This window comes from Triticum aestivum, chromosome 3B (assembly GCF_018294505.1).
Source record: "Triticum aestivum cultivar Chinese Spring chromosome 3B, IWGSC CS RefSeq v2.1, whole genome shotgun sequence".
Lineage (NCBI taxonomy): Eukaryota > Viridiplantae > Streptophyta > Magnoliopsida > Poales > Poaceae > Triticum > Triticum aestivum.
In genome coordinates this window covers 328,623,628-328,647,919 of record NC_057801.1, presented here as the reverse complement: position 1 = coordinate 328,647,919, position 24,292 = coordinate 328,623,628, and positions in this window count along the sequence as shown.

Here is a 24,292-nt window from a genome sequence, read left to right as displayed (position 1 = left end):
ACTTTCACTTGTCTATGAACTGATATAAGCAACCCAGAAGTCCTTTACCGCGGACACGGCTATTCGAATAGATGATGTTAACCCTGCAGGGGTGTACTTCTTCATACATGTTTCCACCACTTAGCGTCTGCACACGACATGTGCTCGGCAGACTTCAAGCGAAAGCCGACGTGGGTGTAGACCACGACCTACCTAAACACTCAAGTCTCTAGTCCAGGTTTATCGCCTATTCGGGTTCCATCCATGAGGAGATCCGGCCGGAGTTTCGCTCACAGCCCCAAACGATGTGAACAGGGTTCCGTGACACCAAACGGGCGCCCGGTATACCCGGCCACGTGCCTACCGCATCACAGCCCACCCCTACGGTCAGCGCTGTCCACGGCCTCCAGCATACTACAAACACCAGAAACTACTTGCAACTCCTGGACAGAGGACAAGGGTGAATAAGAAGTCGAGCGGGGTCATATTTCAGGGCCCAATGTATGGTAGTAGCTGAATCATGGATCACAAACACAGAACTCAGTTCCTGAGGACGGCTGCAATGAGACAACCCACCATGTACTCCTGCATGGCCTCTCACTGCTACCTTTACCAAAACGTATTCACACACTTAGCTCACACACAGTAGGACATGTTCACACACCTCTGATTCATCCCCGATGAATCAGACCTGACTCAACTCTAAGTAGTAGCAGGCATGACAAACAAACATGAATGAGTAGGCACAACAGGGCTCAAACAACTCCTACTCATGCTAGTGGGTTTCATCTATTTACTGTGGCAATGACAGGTCATGTAAAGGATAAAGGGGTTCAGCTACCGCAGCAAGTAACAGATGAATCGATGTTGTCCTAATGCAGTAAAAGAGAGCAGGAGCGAGAGAGTGGGATTTTATCGGAATGAACAAGGGGGTTTTGCTTGCCTGGCACTTCTGAAGACAACATTGAGTCTTCATCAGTGTCAACGATCACATCATCGGTATCACGTCTATCGAGAGGGGACAAATACCGGCAACACAGAAGGGAACACAATCAATGCAATGCACAATATGATGCATGATCATGACATGGCAAAATGAATGTGTTTTGGGCTAATGCAACTAGCAACAGATTAAATGAAGTTGGTTTGAATACAAGATTCAAATTCAAACTCCATATGTGATTATTCAAATGCCATTTAATTTATTTGTGCTAAAAAGCAGCTATAAGTTGTTCTAACATGCATGAAAGTGGTACAGATGGATTCCTTGAATTTTTCTAATAATTTTTCATATATAATTTATTTCATTTGGAGTTACGGTTGAATTTCTATGATTTTTTTGAAGTTTTAGGCATTTTCTGGAATTTCCTGAATAATAATAAATCCAGAAATGAATTATGGCGTCAGCACCACGTCACTGTGACGTCAGCAGAGTCAACTGGGCTGGCTCGGGTCAAACCTGACGTGTGGGGCCCATACGTCAGTGTCTCAGTGCCAGTTAGGGTCACTGACATGTGGACCCAGTCAATGGCCACGTCAGCATGGTCAACACGGATGCGTGGGGCCACTAGGATTAGTTAAAAACTAAACAGAAACTAATCTATGATTAATTAGCAGGTGGGGCCCTGCTGTCAGTGTCACTAGGTGTTGACTAAGTGCGTCATTAGCCCGAATTAATCTGCCACGTCACCCTCGCCGGAGTTACGCCGGCGGCGACTAAAACGACGGCGGAGCGTTTCGGAAAAACCCTACGGGGCTCCATTTTGAGCGCGGTTTGTTGCTACGGCTTGCTGGCGTTCTTGTGCATCTAGTGGTAGCAGCGACAGCAGCTGGGATGGCCTGAGTCGACGGCGACGAGCACTTCCGCGGCGGCCGGAGTTCGGGCACCCGCGGGTTTGGCGTTGCGGTGCGCGGGAGGGGGAGCTGATTGGTGTGTTGGGCTCCTACGGGCTTTATGAGCACGGTGAAGCACTCCGTCGTGGGCATGCGCGGCTATGGCCACGGCTGCGCCATGGCCGGTGGCTAGAAGTTCTCGGCCGCGACGGGCATCGGTGTTAGAGGAAGAAAACGGGCCAGGGAAGAGGGGGAAACAGCACAGGAGCTCACAGCGGGTGCAGCGGTGGCCTCGGCGAGCTCGGGGAGGCACCGGAGCGAGCGGAGCATCGAGGGGGATCTCCGGCGGCCGAGGTCGGAAACGGCGGCACTGGCAAGGCTTCAGGGCGTCCGGTGTTGCGTAGCTCAGCGAGGAGGTCGAGGACGACGCGGCGGAGCTTATGGACTCACCGGCAGGGCGAGGGGAGGTCGGTGGCCGTAGTGGCTCTCGTCGGTGGCGGCGGCTCCGTTCGGGTGAGGAGAACAGAGGAGGGGGAGAGTGTTCCGGGGAGAGGATGAGGACGCGGGAGAGTGAGGAAGGGAGGCAGGGAGGTGCGTGGCGTCTCCGGGCGTCGAGGAGGAAGCAGGAGGTGGCCGAGGCCTCTCGGGCGCGCGCCATGCCTCGCCTCTGTCCTTCTGGCGAGGGAGGAAGACGACAGGGGAGGGGGTGGAGATGGGCTGGGCCGGCTGGGCCGATTGGTGGCGCCAGGTAAGTTAGGTAGGTGGCCTGGTGGCCTTCTCTCTTTTATTTCTGTTCTGTTTCTCTTTTCTATTTTCTGCAATTTGTTTTTGATTTGATTTAAAATATCAAATCATTTTATAAAATCCTGGAAACAATTATGGGTGCTTTCTGAATTATTTCAGTGACCCTTAACAATTTCCAACATTTATTTGAACATTTAAATTATTTATAGTATTTAAATGCCCAAAGTCAAATACAATATGGTTTATTCAAAAATCCAAAAATGTCTTGGAAAAATATCCATCATCTCTGGATATGGTTTTCACCCTTTTCCAGTAATCATGAACATTTTTGCAACCCAATTTGGGTTCTTTGAAAATATTTTGAAGTTGAACCTATTTGCAATGCTTTGGTGCTAGGGCTTGGTCATCCCCATTTCAAATTTTAGGCAAAAATTAAACATGATGCAACACATGACTAGCTAGCTGAGAGCAAACCAGAAGTTAGGGATGTGACAAAGGGGTGAGCACTGAATTGTCCGGCTTAAAGCGCCATGTATCTCAGATGGTCGCAACAATCTTTGGTAAGCCGCCCTACAAGTGCCAAGTATTGAATCTTTCTAGTGATCATATGAATTGTCATTAACTCACCTGATATTGCTATGCAGGCCCTAGGAGCACAAACCTCAATCAGGACATGCTGGTGAACCTGAAGGCGGTTTACACGCTCGTGGAACAACTTTACACTGGATCTCAGCGTGCCTTAGCCACAGTTGCCCTGTCAAACGAAGTCCCCACACTCCTGGTGGATGCGCTAAAGAAGCTTTTTGTGCTGCCCCAGCGATTCAATGAATTAAGGCGATCATCTGCAAGAGCCGGAGCCGTGGCTGCTTTCAACCGGGCCAAAGCATGGCTACCAGAGTTAGACCCGACCGACATCACCATTGGGTATCCAAGCCTTAAGGAGGATGGGACTTCGTTTGAACAGGAAGACTTCACTGCTTGTGTAAAGGAAATACGGCATGTGGCCACCCTGATTGCTGATGAGGCGGATCTCAGCAAATACCATCCGAATTATGACGCGGGAAATCAAAGGATGTCGAGGCCACATTATAAAGTGGCAAGCCTGATCCCCCCTATCCGTAAGCATACCTTCACCCCTTAAGTTGACCCGGTCGGGCTAATTGATGATGAAGCTAAATTTGAAGCTTTGAGTGGCATTGACTGGTCATCATCAACCTTCCAGGATAGGGAACAGGACGAAGGAGTGGAGAGGGTTGATCCAGAAGCGTCAGGCCAACAAGAGAAGTGATCTGTCGGTCGGCTCATATTCGTAGCCTTCTAAAAAAACAATTTAATCATTTGGACTCGGGGAGTCATGTAATAGTGTAGCAATGACTTTTCTCTGTCGTGCCCTCGTGCATGTTTTGGTGCTCAACATGGTTAAGCCACCGTCTTATATTCACCCTTATTATACTTATCATCTGTTTTCCTTACGCATAAGAAAGTCCTTAAACTATCCTGCACACACAAATAGATCACAAGAGCCCTTGGCGGTTTACCACAGGGCGGGTCATAATATCTGATATATAACCACTAATATGCAAAAAAGAGTCACAGATAAGTCTGTTATGAATCATAACTTTGAAACACAACTATGATATCATACCTGTGATATTGAATTTGCACTTCTGGTTCAGATGGCCTGAAAAGTGAGGGTGATAACCCAGTCTTTAGAACCCAACACTTCCAAATGTTTGATGATTATCATATGCTGGCGACTTATCGTCCAAAACCAAGCCCGGTCAAATGTAAACCACATATATATGCCTTAGATCTGAACAAAATAGTCTCAAGACAAAACCAAAGATTGTTTAAAAAAAACTTAAGCCAAACAGAAAGAAAAATTGAGGCTTCTGATTCGAATATGACCAGTAAACCGGACCAAAGGGGTTAAGCTAGGATTCAAATATGATCATGTAGCCCCCTAGTGTTTTTGGTGTTGCGCCGATCAAGAGGGTACGGACGGATATGTTCTCTTTGGTTCGAATACGACCTATGTTTGAATAGGAAGCCCCCAAATGACCTTGAGAGTTTTTTAACAACTCTGATTCGAATAAGATCAAAGTCGGACCAAAAAGGGGTTAAGCAATGATTCGAATACGGTCAAGAAGCCCCCTATTGGGTTTGGCATTGTGCCGATCAAGAGGGTACCGACAGCTATGTTCTCTTTAGTTCGAATAAGACTTATGTTTGAACAGGAAGCCCCCTAGTGATCATGAGGTTTAACGGCTATCATTTGAATACGATCATGAGCCGGACCAATAGGGTTTAAGCTAGATTCAAATATGATCAGCCCCCAATTGGTCTTTGGAATTATGATGATGAAGACATATGATAATTGAGGATGAAAAGGATAGAGGTCCTGCTTTAATACTTATCATAATATATACATGATCAAAAATATGTACATCATGAGAGCCGGTGGCTCAAGTGTAGTAAGGCCAAAGATGAGCGATATCCCACGGCCGGCAGGTATCCTCCTCCGACTTACGTGAGTCTTTTTGCTCTCGAACATCGATGAGGTAGTATGACCCATTGTTCAAATTCTTGCTGACCACAAAGGGCCCTCCCCAAGGTGGGCATAACTTGTGGGCACCAGTTTGATCCTGGATGAGCCGGAGCACCAGATCACCTTCTTGAGAGGTTCTGGACTTAACCCGACGACTGTGATAACGGCGCAGGTCCTGTTGGTAAATCGCCGAGCGGGCTGCTGCCAAGTCACACTTTTCATCTAACAGGTCAAGTGCATCCTGACGGGCTTGTTCGTTATCAGCTTCAACGTAAGCCGCCACGCGGGGCGAGTCATGACGGATGTCTCTAGGTAGAACTGCCTCTGCTCCGTAAACCATGAAGAAGGGCGTGTAACCCATAGACCTGTTGGGGGTAGTATTGATGCTCCATATCACAGAAGGCAGCTCCTCCACCCAATAACCCGGCGTCCGTTGCAAAGGAACCATAAGCCAGGGCTTGATGCCTTTCAAGATTTCCTGATTGGCTCTTTCAGCTTGACCATTGGATAGAGGGCGAGCTACTGATGAAACATCGAGCTAAATATGATCACGTTGACAAAACTCCTCGATGGCACCCTTGGACAAATTAGTACCATTATCAGTTATAATGCTGTGTGGAAAGCCAAAACGAAAGATCACCTTTTTCATGAATTGAACCGCCGTGGCTGCGTCACACTTACTAACTGCCTCTGCCTCAACCCACTTTGTGAATTTGTCAACCGCCACCAAGAGGTGGGTCTTCTTATCTTTGGAGCTTTTGAAAGGCCCAACCATGTCGAGTCCCCAGACTGCAAATGGCCAAGTAATTGGAATCATCCTAAATTCTTGAGCCGGCACGTGAGCCCGTCGTGAGAATTTCTGACAACCATCAAATTTACTGAGCAGATCCACTGCATCAGTGTGAGCCGTCAGCCGATAAAATCCATGACGAAAGGCTTTGGCCACAAGGGACTTTGATCCGGCATGATGGCCACAGTCTCCTTCATGAATCTCACGAAGAATTTCTTGACTTTCCTCGGGAGAGATACAATGCTGAAACACCCCAGTGACACTTCGATGATGTAACTCGCCATTGGCAATTGTCATTGACTTAGACCGTCGGGTTATCTGCCTAGCCAAGGTTTTATCCTCAGGCAACTCACCCTGGGTCATGTAAGCCAAATATGGTACTGTCCAATCTGGGAAGACGTGAAGAGCCGCCACCAATTGTGCTTCCGGGTCAGGAACAGCCAAGTCTTCCTCTATAGGCAACTTGACAGAAGGGTTATGCAGAATATCCAAGAAAGTGTTAGGTGGCACCGGCTTATGCTGAGACCCTAGCCGGCTTAAAGCATCAGTCGCCTCATTCTTTATATAATCAATGTGCTCCACTTGGTAACCCTTGAAGTGTCCAGCAATGGCATCAACTTCACGACGATAAGCCGCCATGAGGGGATCCTTGGAATCCCACTTGCCTGAGACTTACTGAGCCACCAAATCTGAGTCGCCAAAGCACCTTACCCAGCTTAAGCTCATCTCCTTAGCCATCCGAAGACCATGGAGCAAGGCCTCATACTCAGCTACATTGTTAGCACAAGGAAACATCAACCTTAGCACATAACAAAATTTGTCACCTCGAGGGGAAGCTAAAACAACTCCAGCCCCCGAGCCCTCCAGTTGTCTGGACCCCTCAAAGTGAATAGTCTAGTATGTGTTGTCCGACTTCTCTTCAGGAATCTGCAGCTCTGTCCAATCGTTGATGAAGTCCACGAGTGCTTGAGACTCGATAGCAGTGTGTGGCACATACTTTAAACCATGAGTCCCAAGTTCAATGGCCCACTTGGCGACTCATCCTGTGGCTTCTCTGTTTTGAATGATATCTCCTAAAGGAGCAGAACTAACCACAGTGATGGGATGACCCAGGAAATATTGCTTAAGCTTCCGGCTTGCCATGAACACCCCATAAACGACCTTCTCCCAATGTGGATATCTTTTCTTGGACTCAATAAGCACCTCACTGATGTAGTAAACCGGCTGTTGAACCGGATGTTCCTTGCCAGCCTCCTTGTGCTCCACCACAATGGCCACACTGACAACACGTGTGTTAGCAGCCACATATAACAATAATGGCTCCTTATCAATTGTAGTAGCAAGGACTAGTGGCTCAGCTAGCTGTCTCTTCAAATCTTCAAAGGCAGTGTTAGCAACATTACTCCAAACAAAGTCATTTGTCTTCTTCATCATCTGATACAGCGGTATGGCCTTTTCATCTAACTGGCTTAAGAACCGACTTAAAGCAGGAATACGACCCGCAAAATGCTGAACATCATTGATACAGACCGGCTTAGCTAAGGAGGTGATGGCCTTGATCTTCTCTGGGTTATCCTCAATGCCTTTGTTAGAAACCAGAAAACCCAAAAGCTTGCCTGTTGGCACTCCAAAAACACACTTGGCCGGGTTAAGCATGATCTTGTAGACACGGAGATTATCAAAGGTTTCTTTGAAATCATCTATCAATGTCTCCTTCTCTCTGGATTTCACCACAATGTCATCCACATAAGCATGAACATTGCGCCCAATCTGATTGTGAAGACACTTCTGCGCACATCGCTGATAAGACGCCTGAGCACTCTTAAGCCAAAAGGCATAGACACATAGTAGAAGGCTCCAAGCAGAGTAATAAAAGTCGTCTTCTCCTGGTCCTTAATTGCCATCTTAATCTGATGATAACCAGAATAAGCATCCGAAAAACTCAAATGCTCACAACCCGCCGTAGCATCAATGATTTGATCAATACGAGGGAGAGCGAAATGATCACCCAGACAAGCCTTGTTTAAGTCCGTGTAATCCACACACATACGCCAGGTGCCATTCTTCTTAAGCATGAGCACCGGGTTAGCCAACCACTCTGGATGAAAAACTTCAACAATGAACCCGGCCGCTAAGAGCCGAGCCACTTCCTCACCAATGGCCTTACGCCTCTCATCATTGAACCGCCAAAGAAACTGTTTGACCGGCTTAAATTTTGGATCAATATTGAGAGTGTGCTCAGCGAATTCTCTCGGTACACCCGGTATGTCAGAAGGTTTCAATGCAAAGATGTCCCGGTTCTCACGGATGAACTCGATGAGCGCACTTTCCTATTTGGGATCCAGGTTCGCGCTGGGTGTCGTCGACTGATTTAAACTTCATCACCGGCTCATGCTCTATGGTTGGATTTTTCAAAGACTTCATGTCCGCCAAGTCAACATTGTCCTTGTAAAACTTCAACTCCTCTGTTGCTTAGATAGACTCAGCATAAGAAGCATCGCCTTCCTCACATTCCAGCGCTATCTTCCGACTTCCATGCACTGTGATGGTTCCCTTTCGACCCGGCATCTTGAGCTGCAGATAAACATAACACGGCCACGCCATGAACTTTGCATAAGCCAGATGATGACCCACAAGTGTTGGGGATCTATCGTAGTCCTTTTGATAAGTAAGAATGTCGAACTCAACAAGGAGCAGAAGGAAATGATAAGCGGTGTTCAGTAAGGTTTTCTCTGTAAGCACTGAAATTGTAGAGAAAATAGATAGTTTTGTGATAAGATAAATTGTAACGAGTAACAAACAATGAACGTAAATAAAGTGCAGCAAGGTGGCCCAATCCTTTTGTAGCAAAGGATAAGCCTGGACAATTTCTTATAATGAGAAAAGAGCTCCCGAGGACACATGGGAATTATCGTCAAGCTAGTTTTCATCATGCTCATTTGATTCGCGTTCGGTACTTTGATAATTTGATATGTGGGTGGACCGGTGCTTGGGTACTGCCCTTACTTGGACAAGCATCCCACTTATGATTAACCCCTATTGCAAGCGTCCGCAACTACAAACAAAGTATTAAGGTAAACCTAACCACAACATTAAACATATGGATCCAAATCAGCCCCTAACGAAGCAACGCATAAACTAGGGTTTAAGCTTCTGTCACTCTAGAAACCCATCATCTACTTATTACTTCCCAATGCCTTCCTCTAGGCCCAAATAATGGTGAAGTGTCATGTAGTCGACGTTCACATAAGACCACTAGAGGAAAGACAACATACATCTCATCAAAATATCGAACGAATACCAAATTCACATGACTACTAATAGCAAGACTTCACCCATGTACTCAGGAACAAACATAACTACTCACAAAGCATACTCATGCTCAATATCAGAGGAGTAATAATATGCATTAAGGATCTGAACATATTATCTTCCAGCAAGTAAACCAATTAGCATCAACTACAAGGAGTAATCAACACTACTAGCAACCCACAGGTACCAATTTCTAGTTTTGATACAAGATTGGATACAAGAGATGAACTAGGGTTTTGAGAGGAGATGGTGCTGGTGAAGATGTTGATGGAGATGGACCCCCTCCCGATGAGAGGATTGTTGGTGATGACGTTGGTGATGATTTCCCCCTCCCGGAGGGAAGTGTCCCCGGCAGAACAGCTCTGCCGGAGCTCTAGATTGGTTCCGCCAAGGTTCCACCTCGTGGGGGCGGAGTTTTGTCCCGTAAGCTTGCCCATGATTTTTCCAGGGTAAAAGCCTTCATATAGCAGAAGATGGACACCGGGGGGGGGGGGGGCGCACTAGGGGGCCCAGGAGACACGGGGGCGCGCCCAGTAGAGGTGGGCGCGCCCCCACCCTCCTGGCCAGGGTGTGGGCCCCCTGAGGTATTTCTTCTGCTCAATAGTTCTTATTTATTCCAAAAATAAGTTTTGTGGAGTTTCAGGATTTTTGGAGCAGTGTAGAATAGGTTTCCATTGTTTGCTCCTTTTCCAGCCAGAATTCCAGCTGCCGGCATTCCCCCTCTTCATGGTAAACCTTGTAAAATAAAAGAGAATAGCCTTAAGTATTGAGATATAATGTGTAATAACAGCCCATAATGCAATAAATATCGATATAAAAGCATGATGCAAAATGGACGTATCAACTCCCCCAAGCTTAGACCTTTCTTGTCCTCATGCGGAAGCCGATATCGAAAAATATGTCCACATGTTTAGAGATAGAGGTGTCGATAAAAATAAAATACGGACATGAGGGCATCATGATCATTCTTATAAGAGCAACATAAATAGATTTTATCATATGATTTCTTGTACTCAAGTAACAATCAATTCACAATGTCAAGTATGGTTCAGAAACTTCATTGGGAACTAACAAACTATAATCTCAGTCATTGAAGCAATTGCAATTTATCATAGCATCAGAAAAAGTCAAGAATAGAGCTTTTCAGCAAGTTCACATACTCAACTATCATGTAGTCTCCTACAATTGCTAACACTCACGCAATACTTGTGGTTATGGAGTTTCAGCCGGACACTGAGAAAGATAGGGGTTTATTGTGTTGCCTCCCAATGTATTCACCTTTAGGTGATGTCAACAATAATAGTCCATGCTAACTTACATCCAATTGGATATATATATCATGATCTTTCAAACACGAAGAGCTTGCCAAAGGATAAAACGAAAAGGGAAAGGCGAGGATCACCTTGACTCAAGCATAAAGTAAAAACATAAAGTAAAAGATAGGCCCTTCGCAGAGGGAAGAAGACGTTGTCATGTGCGTTTAGGGTTGGATGCACAAAATCTTAATGCAAAAGAACGTCACTTTATATTACCCCTTGTATGTGGACCTTTATTATGTAGTCCATCACTTTTATTGCTTGCACAACAAGATCGTATAAAGCTTATTTTCTCTGCACTAATAAGTCATACATATTTAGATAGCAATTTTTATTGCCTGCAACATGACAACTTACTTGAAGGATCTTACTCAATCCATAGGTAGGTATGGTGGACTCTCATGGAAAAATTGGGTTTAAGGATATTTGGAAGCACAAGTAGTATCTCTACTTGGTGCAAGGAATTTGGCTAGCATGAGGGGGAAAGGCAAGCTCAACATGTTTGGAAGGTCAGTGACAATATACTTTAACTGAGATGTGAGAAAACATAAACCATTACGTTGTCTTCCTTGTCCAAGGTCAAGTCTTTTAGCATGTCATACTTAATGAGTGCTCCCAAACATAAAAGATGTCCAAGATAATATATTTGTATGTGAACCTCTCTTTCCTTATTACTTCCTATTAATTGCAACGATGACCAAAACTACGTTTGCCAACTCTCAACAACTTTTATGCCTCTTACTTTCTATGTGTGAAGTCATCACTAACCATAAGATCAATATGAACTCTTTTATTCTCTACTTTCTCAAGATCATAGCAACATAGCAAAGCCCTTGACTCAACACTAATCTTTATTATAGATAGCTCATGGACTCGATTACATAAGAAATCACAAAGCAAAACTCAAAACTACTTGATATCAAAACTTCAACCTACTAGATCAAGATACTACTAAAAGGATTGAACTAAATAAAATGGTAAAGATAGGAGTGTGATGGTGATATGGTACTGGGGCACCTCCCCCAAGCTTGGCAGTTGCTAAGGGGAGTGCCCATACCCATGTGATTATGTCCTTGGAGGTGGTGAAGTAGGAGTTGTTGATGATGTAGGCTTGTTGTCCATCTTCCAGGGCATAGGCTCACCATCATAGAAGGATGATTGAGTCTCCGGGATCCTTAAATCTGTAGCCAAACTCATCCTCTTGAATCTATATTCATACTCATAGTTCTGGTTTTGCAGGTCATAGATCTGGTCTTGGAGGTGCTTGATTTTCTGTTGAAGCTTGAAGATGGTCTCCCCAATGACCTTGGCATCTAGCTTGTGGTTGTTGGTGAACTCCGTGATCATCATCTAGTTGGCGTTGAGGCCATGATCCACCATCCCTTGGCACTTGAAAACTTGCTGCTCCACGGCTTCGAGCTTTGTCTCCACGCTTCCGGTACGCCTTGGTCCCTCCACATCGCGGATGTGCAGCACCCCCTCATGCATCTCAATGGTTTGAGGGTGATGCAACACCTCCGCAAGATAGGGGTTGATAACCCTCTCGAAAAATTGTCCTTGGGAGCGCTTGGAGACGCCATGATGCTCTAGATCTGAAACAGAAACAACTCGAAATGAAAACAGAGGATATTTGCATGATACGGTGGTCAAAACCTTCGGGAGTTTATATAATGAATTTTTACCGACCAAAATACGTACATGCAATAAAACAGAGTCTGGGAGGCACACGAGGTGTCCATGAGACAGGGGGCGCACCCAGTAAGGGTGGGCGCGCCCTCCACCCTCGTGGAGGCCTCGTGTCCCTTTCGGACTACTTCTTTCTTCCTAAAATTCTTAAATATTCCAAAACTGATAAAAATTGCCATTGGAGTTGTTTTGGAGTCGGTTTACTTACCATACCACATACCTATTCCTTTTTGGAGTCTGGAACGTTCTGGAAAGTATCCCTTATGTATTCCTCCGGGGTTACGGCTTCAATAATATTAGTTTCAACATTGATAGGGTTACCTGAGATGTAATGTTTAATTCTTTGACCGTTCACCACCCTCGGACTTGTGCCTTCGAAGTTGTTGATTTTTATGGCACCAAAATGATAGACCTCCTCGATAACATAAGGACCTTCCCATTTGGAGAGAAGTTTTCCTGCAAAAAATCTTAAACGAGAGTTGAATAATAACACATAATCACCTACGTTAAACTCACGCTTTTGTATCCTTTTGTCATGCCAGCGTTTGACTTTTTCTTTGAATAGCTTGGCATTCTCATAGGCTTGGGTTCTCCATTCATCAAGTGAGCTAATGTCAAACAACCTCTTCTCATCAGCAAGTTTGAAGTCATAGTTGAGCTCTTTAATAGCCCAATATGCTTTATGTTCAAGTTCAAGAGGTAAATGACAAGCTTTTCCATAAACCATCTTATAAGGAGACATACCCATAGGATTTTTGTAAGAAGTTCTATAGGCCCATAATGCATCGTCAAGTTTTTGGGACCAATTCTTTCTAGATCTATTGACTGTCTTTTGCAAAATTAATTTGAGCTCTCTATTGCTCAACTCTACTTGACCACTAGACTGCGGATGATAAGGAGATGCGATTCTATGATTAACATCATACTTAGCAAGCATCTTACGGAAAGCACCATGAATAAAATGTGAACCACCATCAGTCATAAGATATCTTGGGACTCCAAACCTCGGAAAAATAACTTCTTTAAGCATTTTAATAGAAGTGTTATGATCAACACTACTAGTTGGAATAGCTTCTACCCACTTAGTAAGTAATCAACATCAACTAAAATAAAAGTGTAACCATTAGAGGCAGGAAAAGGTCCCATATAATCAAAGCCCCAAACATCAAATGGTTCAATAACAAGAGAGTAATTCATAGGCATTTCTTGACGTCTAATAATATTACCAATTCTTTGGCATTCATCACAAGATAAGACAAACTTACGAGCATCTTTGAAGAGAGTAGGCTAATAAAAATCAGATTGCAGTACCTTGTGTGCAGTTCTATCTCCAGCGTGTTGTCGTCCATATGATTCAGAGTGACACTTGCATAAGATCCGTTCCTGTTCATGCTCAGGTACACAACGTCTAATAACACCATCTACTCCTTCTTTATAGAGGTGTGGGTCATCCCAGAAGTAATGTCTTAAATCATAAAAGAACTTTTTCTTTTGTTGGTATGTGAAACTAGGAGGTATAAATTTAGCAACAATGTAATTAGCATAATCAGCATACCAAGGAGCAGTACGAGAAGCATTAATGACCGCTAATTGTCATCGGGAAAGTTATCATCAATAGGCAGTGGGTCGTCAAGAACATTCTCTAACCTAGACAAGTTGTTTGGAATGGGGTTCTCACCTCCCTTTCTATCAATAATATGCAAATCAAATTCTTGGAGCAAGGGAACCCATCTAATGAGTCTAGGCTTAGCATCTTTATTTTTCCATAAGATATTTAATAGCAGCATGATCAGTGTGAATAGTAACTTTGGAATCAACAATATAAGGTCTAAACTTATCACATGCAAACACAACTGCTAAGAATTCTTTTTCAGTAGTAGCATAATTTCTCTGGGTAGTATCAAGAGTATTACTAGCATACTGGATAACATTCAATTTCTTATCAACTCTTTGCCCCAGAACATCACCTACAACATAATAACTAGCATCACACATAATTTCAAAGGGTAAATTCCAATCAGGTGGCTGAACAATAGGTGCAGTGATCAAAGCTTTCTTAAGTATTTCAAATACTTCTACACAATCATCATGAAAGACAAAAGGAATATCTTTTTGCACTAAAAGAGGCCTAGAGATTTTAGAAAAGTCCTTAATGAACCTCCTATAAAAATCAGCATGACCAAGGAAACTTCTTATACCTTTTATGTCCTTGGGACATGGCATCTTTTCAATAGCATCAACTTTGGCTTTATCAACTTCAATACCTCTCTCGGAGATCTTGTGGCCCCAAACCATGCCTTCATTCACCATAAAGTTGCACTTTTCCCAATTCAAGACGAGACTAGTATCTTTGCATCTCTGCAGAACTCGATCAAGGTTGCTCAAGCAATCATCAAAAGAGCATCCATAAACGGAGAAGTCATCCATGAATATCTCACAAATCTTTTCACAAAAGTCAGAGAATATAGACATCATGCATCTTTGAAAGGTAGCAGGAGCATTACATAAACCAAAAGGCATACGTCTATAAGCAAAAGTACCGAAAGGGCAAGTAAAGGTAGTTTTCGATTGATCCTTAGCTGACACAGGTTTTTGAGAGAAACGAGAATAACCATCTAGAAAGCAGAAATGAGTGTGTTTGGATAGTCTTTCTAGCATTTGATCAATAAAAGGTAAAGGGTAATGATCTTTCTTAGTAGCTTTATTTAATTTACTGAAATCAATTACCATCCTATAACCTGTAATAATTCTTTGCGGGATCAATTCATCTTTATCATTAGGAACAACGGTAATACCTCCGTTTTTAGGAACACAGTGGACAGGGCTTACCCATTCACTATCAGCAATGAGATAAATTATACCTGCCTCAAGGAGCTTTAGTATCTCCTTTCTTACCACTTCTTTCATCTTGGGATTCAATCATCGTTGAGGATCTCTAACTGGTTTAGCATCGGCTTCCAAATTAATTTTGTGTTGGCATAACATGGGACTAATGCCCTTAAGATCATCCAGAGTATATCCAATAGCAGCGCGGTACTTCTTCAGAGTTTTGAATAATCTTTCTTCTTATTGCTCTGAAAGGTTAGCACTAATAATAACAGGATATATTTTCTTTTCATCAAGATAAGCATACTTAAGATTATCAGGTAATGGTTTGAGTTCAAACACAGGATCACCCTTGGGTGGAGGGGGATCCCCAAGAATTTCAACGGGAAGGTTGTGTTTCAGCATAGGTTCCTGTTTAAGGAATACTTCATCTATTTCCCTTCTTTTCTTCATAAACATATCATTTTCATGGTATAGCAAATATTGTTCTAACGGATCAGTAGGAGGCACGACTATGGAAGCAAGACCAATAATCTCATCCTTACTAGGTGATTCTCTATCACGAGGTTGTCTATGAAACTTAGCAAAATTAAACTCATGAGACATACCTTTTAAGCCAATCGTGATAGTATCCTTTTCACAATCAATCTTAGCATTAACAGTATTCAAGAAGGGTCTACCAAAAATAATGGGACAAAAATCATCTTGTGGGGAACCAATAGTAAGAAAATCAGCAGGATATTTAACCTTCCCACACAAGACTTCAACATCTCTAACTATCCCAACTGGTTTAATGGTATCCCTATTAGCAAGCTTAATAGTAACATCAATGTCTTCCAATTCAATGGGTGCAATGTCGTGCATAATTTCTTTGTATAAGTCATAGGGTATTGCACTAGCACTAGCACCCATATCACATAAACCATGATAACAATGATCTCCTATTTTAACATAAATAACATGCATGCCTACAACAGTTCTATGTATCTTAGTATCTGGTCTAGCAATATTAGTAGTCTCGCCACAGAAATAAATAACATGCCCATCTAAATCATCATCCAAGAGATCTTTAACCATAGCAATACTAGGTTCAACTTTGATTTGCTCAGAGGTATATAAGTCCTAGTATTACTCTTACGAACAATAGTCGAAGTCTTAGCATGATCCTTTATCCTAATAGGAAAAGGAGGTTTCTCAACATAAGTAGTAGGAACAATAGGATCACTATAGGTGACAGTCTTTTCTTCAACTGTAATAGGTGCAACTACTTTTACTTTAACGGGAGGATTATATTTAAACCACTTTTCTTTAGGAAGATCAACGTGAGTGTCACACCCTGCATTTTGTAACATTTCATTTCCATTAATAAAGCATAAAAATTTGGACCAACAAAAACTTTTGCATTATTTGGCTTTTTATGTTGGAGTTGGTTTTCTCTCTGTGATTTTCAAGTGCTCTTTAAAGTCAACTACTCCACCTTATGTACTTCATCTCTTTACCCCAGACATCTTCCCAATGATCATGCCATGTGTATAGTGCAATATAGTATTTTATTACAAAAATAATTTGGTGAAATAGTATTTTCAAAAATTAGTTTTCCAAAAAACCCTGAATTGAGGTTTGCACTGCAAGTACTTGATTTGGGGTATGAAAAACACTTCAAAGGGTATATTTGAAACCTATTAGATATAGGATTCCCATAAACCACAAAAAAATAATTTTAGAAGTTATTGTCCTATTTTATTTAAAAGCTTTTTCTTAAGGCCAGAAATGGTCTTTAATAGGTAAAAGTATTTTATGGTTCTAAAAATATTTGACAAAAATCAGGGAAACTCAGCGGGCATATATTTCCCATATATAAGAGTTTCAACACATGGTCATGTTCAAAATATTGGACAAAACCTCCCAAAACCATTTTTGCCCATTTCAACGATTTGAAATATTTCTACAGGACATATTTTCATAAAAATCCAAGGAAAATCCAGCAAGTCACAAATGCATATTGTGATCACCTTGCAAAGACTCATGTCAATCAAGGTCATTTTGGTTCAACAAAATACCCCAAAACGCTCTCTGACCAGAATCAAATTTGCACAACTTTGTACTGCCAACCTTCTCTCCTTGACCCCAACCTTTGTGAGCATGCTCACATGACCAAATGAGGCCACTACACGAAGTGGTGCATCAAGGAGAAGTGATTTGCTCAACTAGATCTACACAAGTTCATTTCTGCTAATTTCTAGGGTTTACAAAAGTTGCATTGGCAACTTTGGCCAAATAAGCTCCAAATTGGTGGAAGGCCCTAATTATATGTGTAATTTCACCCTGTGGAGTCTCATGGTAGTTGGAAATCATCTGCTGGTCCAAACCATTATCAAACACCTTCTGCCAGTTTTCAAAAATCACCATTTTGACCACTAAAACTATTCTCCTTGAACTCAACTTTTTTACCACAGCCCCTCCTAGACCTCTTCTACCTCCAGTAACAATGGCAAGTCCACAGCTCAATTATTGGATGGGTAAAACCCCACTTTCTCTCTCTGGACAGCCCCTATCTCCCTCTTCTTCTACCTCTCTCTTCTCCTACTGGCCACCCAGGGCATCCAAGGCCATCTCCTACTTCTTTACTCCCCCTAGAGCTACCAGACACCTTTGGTCGTGCCCACATTGCATAGAAAATGGCCATGCCGGCCATTTGGGCGCTCTGGAGTGCGCTACAGTGAACTCCCGCACTGTAGCCGCCCCCTGCCAACCACCTTCGGCCACCTCGGGCCTCCCCAGCACGCTCGACGATGCTCCTCGACGTCCGCAACACGCCACAGCCTGGTCACCCTCCTCCTTCTCCCTCTTGCTGCCCCTTCTCGCACGCGCACCGGCCATCCGAGAGCTCCAATGAGCGGCCTCACACGCGCGACATCTCTAGCCTTACCCCGCTCTCTCCCTTAGCTCCCCTCGGTGTAGTCCACGCCCAGAAACACCCCAGACATGGCGCCAGCTCCTCCCGAGCCCTATGGCGACGAGCAAGAGCCCACCGACGCACGGGTCCACGGCACCCCGTTGTTCACCTATTTAAGGGCCTCCCCGATCTCTCCTCTCCGCACCTCTTGCTCTCTGCACCACCAAATCATCCCCCTGCACCCCCAGTTCCTCTCCAGACCCGCCCGAGCTCGAGATCGAGCTTGAGCTCCGCCGCTTCGGCTCGCCGGAGTTCGCAAGGTACAGGCCATCCCCGGCCCTCTTTCCTCTCGATCTGGAACCCCTGCAGCTCTCTGATCCTTTCCCCCTTGTTTCCTCTCTCTGTAGCTGCCGGAAACGGCCGGAACCGCCGCCGCCCGAAGCCCCTCTGCTGCGTGACCTCGTCGTCGGCGAACCAGGCCACCTCGATGACCGGTTCCACCTCCAGCCGAACGGTGATGCCACGCTGAGTCCGTCCCTGCCCTTGGCCAAGCTCGCCGTGCCCTGCATCATCGCCGGTAAGCCTCGCCGCCGTCAGACGAGGGTTGACGACAACCCTGACAAGGGGCCCCGCCCGTCAGCCTCTCTATCCTCTCCCTCTCCCACGCCCTCTCTCACTGACGCCGGGCCCCGCCCGTCAGGTTTAAAAATCTGGCGCGCGCGCGCATCGGTTTTGCTGGGCCGCTGCCCAGCGGCTGTTCTGGCCCAGCAAGCACAGTGCCCCTTCCCCTTTTTCCTTTTTTTCTGTCACTTTTCCAAAAATTCCACAGGATTAAATAATAATCCAAATGAAATAATTCTAGTTCCAAAATTCTTGTAAAAATCCCACCTATTTAATGGTATAACTTTCATTCATGACCAACCAACTTTTATGTACTGTTCATATTCAAATTCAAATTTGAATATATTTAAACCCCTCTGAAAATCCATTTCTTCTATTCTGATACTCCAAATCCAAAACTAGGAATTTTCCCCTTCTTAGTTTTCACCCTAGTATTTAACAAAAATGAGTTGAGATTTTTCTGAGCACTTTGGTTTTTCTATTTTATTATTGCCTTATTTTTCTTGTTATTATTTCGCGATGATAGATTGCGTTGCTGACGAAGGAGTTGGACCAGAATACTTTGAAGACCCAGAAGGCTTTGTTGAGACAGGCAAGCAACCCTTTGACCATGTGTAAGAAACCCTTTTTATGCATGTCATATGGTACTTTTACTGCTTGCATCAAAGTCATGATAAAATGGTGACCACTTGAGGTGGTTTGCCTCCGTTGTTTTTCTCTTTGACACTTGCATGATGCATGACCCTACCTTTCAATGAGGATTATGCCGGTGGGAGTAGATAGGATGCTAAGTAGTGCTACGCAAAAAGGGACGGGGATATGCATGGTGATGGAGACAAAGTATTTTCAATAGACTTTTCGAAAACCCCATCGGGTGCCACTTATGCCCTGGGGAGATGATGAGTTGGGTAGCCACTTGATGAGGAAGTGGTGTACCAAGGCAAGTGTGTGTTGTTTTCAAAGCGGATTGGTTTAAGTTGCGACCGTTATTCCAACCTTACATGTGCAACCACTCTACCCTAGGCTGATACTAGCTTGGAGCCCGCATTACTAGTGACGAGGGAGAGTTGGTGCTCTCTCTTGGGACGGGGTCATGCCAGGTAGGGCGGCCATGACTGTTTTTACAGGGCACCGGATACACCGTTGCATCCCCTCTCGGATGTTACGATCTCGAGTGAGTATCGTATGATGTGCATCGTGAGGATACGGAACAATGAGCGGACTCCTTGTTAGTGTCGTATTGGGAAAGGTAGTGATCGGGTGCTTACCCCGGGTACTTGAGGTATCGTGGGTCGTGGATGACACGGAAGTTCCCCGGATCTTGTGGGTAAAGTGTGCAACCTCTGTAGAGTGTAAAACTATTCGAATAGCCGTGTCTACGGTCAAGGACAGTTGGGTAACCGCTCTTGAGCTACGTCCACATGTTTACAAACCAGTGTGTGTTTGGATAATTGGGAAGAACTACTTGGGTCAAGTCAAGGGACTTGACATGAGTGAGCTGGGTTGATGCCCACTATATTTATGTTGATATCTATAACCTGTCCTCATGGTTACTTCAATTATCCTGATGCATGTCTTACAAGTTGTTGAACATGTCATTGCACTCAAAAGTAGCTTTCTGCAAAAATTTACCTATATCATGCATTGTTGTGCCTTGTTCCAATCATGGGTTGCTTGCAAGTACATTCAAAGTACTCATTGGCTTGCCACTGGTTATTTAATTGGCCAGGCATGGAAGAACAGGAGTTTGAAGAAGAGTTCTTTGGAGACGAACATGCAAACTAGGACGTTTCTGAGTCAGAATGCCTGTAGGGTTAAGGCAGATGGCATGGGTTCTACTTATCGACGAAGATTTCCGTTGCTTAAGTTTATTTGGTATTCAGCCCTTGTGGCTTTATCTATGTAAGACTTGACCATAATGGTCATATTTTGTGTAAGATGGTATGTATGGATGTAAGACTCTTGCTATTCAGCTTCTGTGTGTTCAGTGAGCATTGATCTCTGGGATCACTGTACACGTGCATTCGGTGATCACGACTTATGAGTCGGGGTCCCCACAGAGCTGGTATCAGAGCCATCCTAACTGTACGAAGCCTTAGTTAGCATGGACGTTTGTTAGCTTGAGACCATCTAAACATCTCTTCTTTTCTAAAGCATACCCAACCCAAAGATGTATTTCCCTTATTGACCTCTCCCATTCAACCTTTGTAGATGGCTGCCGTACCCGAAGATTTCTTTACCACCGGATTTTTCGTGCTTCTCGAGGATAGCCTCAAGAAGTGCCAGTTTCACCGAGCCCCCATTTTCACCTACCATGAGCATTGGATCAATGACACTGAGACGGAGTATCATGTGGAAGTGATCATGAAGGCTAATGACTCTCCAACAAGATGGTTCTTCGAGGGACCCCAGATGGCAAATCTTGTTCTTGCCATCGAGACGGCAACCCTCAAGGCACTCACCCGCCTCCGAGACATTCTTCCTGTGATGGCAGATGAGGTTGCAACCCGCTTCTTGCCTTATCGAAAGGAGGATGAGGATGAGAGTAGCGCACCAGCTCCACCATTGGAGGAAGGACTTCCACTCCGATTCCAGACCTACTTCAGCCTCTGTGCCGATAGCTTGGCACAACACTTGGCCTCGGAATAAATGGAGCTCCGAAAGGAACTTCATGAGACCAAGGAACTTCTTCGCCAAGCTCAAGGGAAGACAGATAGGATCAAGAAAGAAGGTGCTCCCCCTGGACAACCCGCAATCGCATACACAGGCGGAAGACCCCCAAAGGATGGAGAACCACCACAGCAACACCACATGAGCGCAAGGGATTATCGCAAGCTCTTCACCACACCAGCAAAGCAACACCGTGTTGAGCTCCTCCACTCCCCCACTCCTTCGAGCAATGAAGGAAGTCATGCTACTGATGACGAGGAGGAAGACCCAGAAGAGCCGGACTACATGACCGAGCATTCCACCACTTAGGCATCGGCCGAACTCGGATATGCCAGTTTGTAACTCCTACGGTAGGATAGGTCGTGTACCCCTATGCGAAGTGGAGTCCTTGTAATGGTTCATATGAAACCATGTAGTGTTGTGTTTGCTTTCAATGTGTTTGATGGACGTCGTGCTTTTCCTTCGGGAACTTGTAAGCGACTGCATCACCCATTTGGACTTTAATGAATGTGTTTGGCCTTTTGGCCCTTGCATGAAAACAATTAGTGTCATACCAACCCCCTTACTAGGCATCCCATCTATATTGCCTTCCCTCATCTTTCCCAATCATGAGACCTTGACCACTCCAATAGGATGCCTGTTGTAACACGTACTGGTACCTCTACCCAGCAGCAAGAAGCCGGAGGTTCTGCTGAAGTAGGAGTCAGCCAGGACCAAGCCCGAGGACAGACTCCACCACCACCTCCTCCAAACATGGACATGGCTCAGCTTCTCCAAGCCTTCTGAGAGGAACGCCAAGCCAACATTGCAGCCCTCCAGATGATTGCTCAAGCTGCCAATCGCCAGCCGAAGGGAAACGGCAATGGACGTTCCACGTTGGTGGAGTTCAAGAAGCATGCACCACCCACCTTCATCGAGACTGTTAAACCCCTGAATGCAGACGACTGGGTCCACACCATTGAGGATCTGCTGGAACTAGTCGGATGCACCGAGGACCGTGAGAAGGTGGCGTATGCTGCTCACTGTCTCGAGGGCACTGCTAGAGCTTGGTGGGATGGATTCAAGGCCATGCATGTTGAGCAAAATGTCACCTGGAATGACTTCAAGGCAGAATTCCGCAAGGTCCACACTCCTTCCGGAATCATGGCCATCAAGAAGCATGAGTTTCGAGCCCTGAAGCAAGGAAGTAGCACTGTCAAGGAGTACATGCAGAAGTTCAGTGTTCTGTCAAGGTATGCTCCTGAGGATGTCAGCACTGATGCTGCCAAAAGGGAGCGCTTCATGGAAGGCCATAACCAGACTCTGTAGTACTCGCTTGTTGTGTGTGACTGCCCGACCTTTCCTGATCTGGTAAACAAGGCACTCATGCTTGAGGACAAGCGACATGCTTTGGATGATACCCGTAAGCGCAAGATGATCAGCAAGGGTAGCTCTAGCAACCAGAAGCCTCGCCCGTGGCAGCCAGCCCCGGTCAAGCCAACCTATCAGCAGCCAAGAGCCCTTGCACCCAGCACGAACTATCAGCCTCAGCAGTATGCCAAACCCAGGCCAACTTACAACAACCCCAATAACAATACCGGCAAGAGCAGCAACCCCAAGTCACTTGCTTTGGATGTGGTCAGCCAGGACACTACTCCAAGAATTGCCCCAACAAGAATCCCGACGCCCCGCGCCCCAATGCGCAAAACCCAGACCAAGGCCGTGGAATGCCACCAAGGAACTAAGCTCCCCGCAACCCGCCCAACAACGGCAAGGGTCGTGTGAATCATGTCACTGCAGAAGAAGCCCAGGAAGACCCGGACGTCATGCTGGGTATGTTCCTTGTCAACTCAGCACCTGCAACTGTCTTGTTTGATTCTGGAGCCACGCATTCATTTGTCACCCAAAAGTTTGCATTAAAAAGTGGCATAACCCCTACACCCCTGAATAACCCTATGGTGGTACAAACCCCCGGAGCAGAGATGAGAGCCAAGATAGGATGTAAAGGAGTCGGGATTGTCATTAACGGGGTAGACTTCCTAGCAGACCTTATCATCTTAAGATCACAAGGCTTGGATGTGATCTTAGGAATGAATTGGCTCATCAAGCACCAAGGCTTGTTAGATTGTGCCAACTGGACTGTCACTGTGACCAATGACCAAGGAGTCGAAGTTAAATATGCCTCCAACCCCTCCTCTGCTCAAGCCAACCAAGTCAACTGTCTGACTGAAGTTGGATTGGAGGAAGTGCCGGTAGTATACGAATACCCTGATGTCTTTCCTGATGAGCTGCCGGGAATGCCTCCTGACCGAGACATTGAGTTCATCATCGAGCTCATGCCTGGAGCAGGACCCATCTATAAGAAGCCTTATAGAATGGGATCGGAAGAGTTAGCAGAGTTGAAGAAGCAACTGGAAGAGCAGTTGAGGAAGGGATTTATCCGCCCTAGTGCCTCCCCTTGGGGTCACCTGTTCTGTTTGTGGCAAAGAAGGACGGTACCATCCGCTTGTGCATTGACTACCGCTCTCTCAATGAAGTTACAATCAAGAACAAGTATCCACTTCCCAAGATTGAAGATCTGTTTGATCAACTCAATGGGGCCAAGGTGTTCTGCAAGATCGACCTCAGATCTGGGTATTACCAGCTCAAAATCAGACCCCAAGATATTTCGAAGACAGCATTTGTAACCAGATATGGCCTGTATGAGTGCATGGTCATGTCCTTTGGATTGACCAATGCCCCGGCTTACTTCATGTATCTCATGAATAAGGTCTTCATGGAATATTTGGACAAGTTTGTCGTTGTCTTCATTGATGACATTCTTATCTTCTCGAAGATGGAAGAAGAGCATGAGCAACACTTGAGGATGGTCCTAGACAAGCTTCGAGAGCACCAACTATATGCCAAGTTCAGCAAGTGCGAATTTTGGCTGCGTGAAGTTGGATTCTTGGGTCATGTTTTGACCGAAGAAAGATTGTTGGTCGATCCCGCTAAGATTGAAGCCGTGACTGAATGGCAATCCCCAAGCAATGTGAAGGAAGTCAGAAGCTTCCTCAGACTCGCAAGATATTACCGCAAGTTCGTTGAAGGAT